Raw genomic sequence first — 4,002 nt, 5'->3', positions numbered from 1 at the left:
TATAATGTACTAATTTTTCATACTTAAAATGTATCCACCTGAGAAATAGTAGTAATAAATTTTTCTCCGTCCCAGTATTGAAAACAGCGAAGAACAAATAGTCCACATGAGTTCCTGTGTTAAAAAGACATAAGTGCAATTTTGAAAGCACGTTAAGTAAGATAGCACTTAATCAATTAATGTATTTCAAAAACACATGCTACATGTAACTCACCTATCGTCTTGTTGAGGCATGTCATAGGGGACTATAGGCCATGCAACACATTCAGGAACGACATAATAGCACTATCATTTGCATCTTGAATATCTCCTACAAGTTGCTCTCTCTGACAAAAAGAATGAACACGTTGACTACATACGGTAAACAAATTATATGGTTAATTATACACACATGAATACGAAACTTACAAAATTTTCAACGAATTTCCTGGTAGCTTCAGAGATATTTTCTCCCCCTCAAAGAATCAAGAATTTGGAACTCTTTCTTTCTAGTGTGCAAAACACATGTGATCCAATGATTTTTATTCTTATTTAAAGCAAAATAAGCCTATTTCATAACTTAAATATTGTTAGTAAGCTCAGCTTTCACATAAGATAGTAATGAAAATACAATTCTGCAATACAAACGGTACCTTCGATTTTGCAAAATATTTTGTCATGCATCTGTTGAGAGGTTCATTTGCATGTGCTAAACGTTCTGGATCGCCTACCGACTTCCCTCGTCTTACTGAGTTTGACCGAGTGTTCAATAACCAGTAAGATCTATGTGTGGGTACAAGATACCTGTCTTTGACGATACTTGAATCCGATATGTACGTCGCATAAGCGTCAATTACCTGAAATAAATGACTAAATTTAACATGGTTGCAACATACTTAACGCATGACATAAGCATGACAATAAAAATACATACATCACCGGATATCCATGCATGGTTAAGTATCTGGCAAACTCTTGCCGCAGAAAGTCCATCATCTTTACTGTTGTTGAATATTTCATGGTTCTTATGTTTTGGTGAGTGCTCGTACGCTTTCACGTACTGCACAGCGGTACGCACCATATCATCCACAGAATGATCAAATTGAGGGGTTGTTTCATTAAACAGTTCTACAACACAAGTCAATAAAGTTAAAGTACAAATTTGTACTACATAATTTCCAAAAATATATTCATAGCATGTTTAACTTACTCGTTTTCGCGGAACGTTTCGCACGTTTTCTCGGAGTCTTTTTAACATAAGGAGATTTTGTGTACTTTGACGCACACCGCTTTCGCTTCTCTGGAATCACCTCCTTCTTCTCTTGTACCTCGCTATTACCATCTGACAAGGCTTGTGACACTTCTTGCTCATTTTGAGGGACTTGCCATCTTGTAGCTTCTATTTCATTGGTTTTTAGAGATGATGTTTCTTTTTTTTTCTGACTGCTCCGGGACATCTATAGGATCCTCCTTCTCATATTTAAAGCTACTCAAGTGACCAGTACTGAATTTGAACGAATCCCCTTCTTCAGAATCCAAATCATAATGCCCACTGCCATTTCGGCCATTAGGTGTGTGTTTGTCATCATACTGAAATTCTTTTTTAGATACTTGTTTTCATACCTAGACTCACTATTCTGTCCATACAAATTTTCTTCCTCCTCTGCCATTGTGCCCGGTTTGTACCGTACATCTGTTTTATTCATTTTCTCTAACAATCTCTGCAAAAGTAAGCTCAGTCACATGTTATATCTTTTTATTAATTTATCGAGTTTAATAAAGTGCATACCAGAGTTGTTACATTTTTACCTGTGCGCATAACTCCAGCATACGAAACAATTCCTTAGAATTTCCTTCATATCATTCATAACCCGGTCCATAAAAGGCTTTAGATTAGCAAGGACCTCGGACACATTGTCCACTTTTTTCTTTCCCGTAACGGATGACTTTCGGTCACTATGTTTCTTACTGCTTTCAGCTTGTTCATCTGCAAGTTTTTTCATTCTATACTCCTTCGTAATGCAGTCATCAATCTGCAAAGTGAGTATGCAATGACAACATGAGTACATAACATTCTCAATGCATAATCAATGTACTAGTAAATAAGCATTATAATATTACCAATCCATGGCCACGACCATTTTCCAGGTCGTACTTGTCTCGTTTCTCCGCTTTAGATTCAGTCCAATTTTTTATTAGGGGAACTTGCAACGACGACGGGTCATTTTTCAGGCCGGTGGTTGGCTGCACCTTCTCCCAATATAAGTACTACAAAACAAATGACAAAATAAGTTATGAACGCGTAAATTAAAGGAATATGAAATAGCATTAATTAATAGCATACCTGGAATAGGGCTAGGTTGCCACATGGCCATTGCCTCACACGGCCGTCCTGCTTGAGTTTACCAATCTCCGTCAAACAAGTTCGCAAAGTGAACACGTTAAAATTCAACGTGCTTATCCGCTTCACGTCATGCACCAACGCGTAGTACTCCTTTGGTATGGAGACAACCGACATGGGTGCAATAATGGTCCCCAGCAAAACAAGAACAGCCATCCGAAGAAATTCATCGTCGACGGATTTATTCCTCACAATTTTTTGAATCAAGTCATCTATCATTATGTGACCATTTTTTTGTGAACGTACTGAATAGGAATTTTCTTTATTAACTCTTTCCCTTCCGTCGCAAGAATGCCAAAAACATCCTCACCTTCATTCTTAAACCCAAATATTGAAAACACATCGTCCGGTCTAAGTGAAATAAGGCCTTTACTGCCACTATGTTCTTGTATCATGAATTTTTTGTTGTTTGGGTTATAACCTAAATCGCTGAGCGGTGGTAAATTTTTCAACGAGACTTATCCACTTCTCTATGGAACATGGAATCACGCCATCGATGTCCATACTGCATGTTAATTTTTTCCTATTAATACAAATGATTACGCAATATCATCGACAAAAACTGTTCGAGGCGGGAAACGTGACCTTAATCCGGGCGACATCCACCGAACAACGGCTGTGGCGGAGTCGAAAGCAGGCAGCCCAGCGTCGGCGATCTACGCCTGTGGGCGTGGGGCAGTCTGTGCCAACGAGCGCCGTTGACTGTGGACGGCGATGGACGGCGCTGCACATGCGGCGAGGTTGTTGCGCGCCTGAGGGCGATCGTGGTAGGGCTACTGGGGGCACGGGGCAACGTACGGGGGCGAGTGGTGTGGATAGGGTTCCGCCGTGCGTGGCGGTATACAGCGATGGAAAAGGAAAAAATAATTCGTTCGCCGACTGGGCCCAGGCCCGATACTGCCGAACCTATCGCGCCCAACCTATAGCGACGGCGGCCACCGCCGAACATGCTAATGTTTAGTCCCACATTGCTTCTTGTCATGCTAATTCACCTGTTTAAATACCGTAGTCTGCTTGCAATGTCAAGTCCTCTAGTGTGGCGGTATCACTTAAGGAGGTTAACATAAATTATGCTCTGACACTCCATAATCATGGAGTGTCACAACAATAATTCACATTAATCTTCGTAAGTGAGTCCGTCCGCAATATGGGACTTTTTATATTTTTGTTTATTTTTTTTATTTTTCCACGAAACACCGCCATGTTTTTTTGACACGCAACATTATGGCACGGAAGCACGCCTGCAAAATTGGGGTGCGTTTCGACAGTCGATGCATTTTCTACGTTTTTCTCCGAGGAAATACCCAGAAAAGGTCTCCCGACGTGACGCAACTTCCGCTCGTACTCCGATTCCATTGTAATCTGACGTGCGAGACCGTGGGGGTCACTGACACGCGCATGCAAAAGTTGGTGCGTTTCGTCCATGTCGGCACATACTCACAGTACAAACCTGAGGTGTCGGTTTGGGGTGTGACATGCATTCAGTAGGTGTTCCCTTTCACAAAGCCATGAAAGGTCGGGATTTTTTTTCACACGCTACAGTATGACACACAAGCACGCCTGCAAAATTTGGATGCGTTCTGACACTCGATGCATTTACTACAATTTTCTCCGTGAAAATA

The sequence above is a fragment of the Triticum dicoccoides genome, chromosome 7A (assembly GCF_002162155.2).
Source record: "Triticum dicoccoides isolate Atlit2015 ecotype Zavitan chromosome 7A, WEW_v2.0, whole genome shotgun sequence".
NCBI lineage: Eukaryota > Viridiplantae > Streptophyta > Magnoliopsida > Poales > Poaceae > Triticum > Triticum dicoccoides.
The sequence above is the reverse complement of the archived record's forward strand: the minus strand, read 5'-3'. Positions refer to the sequence as shown.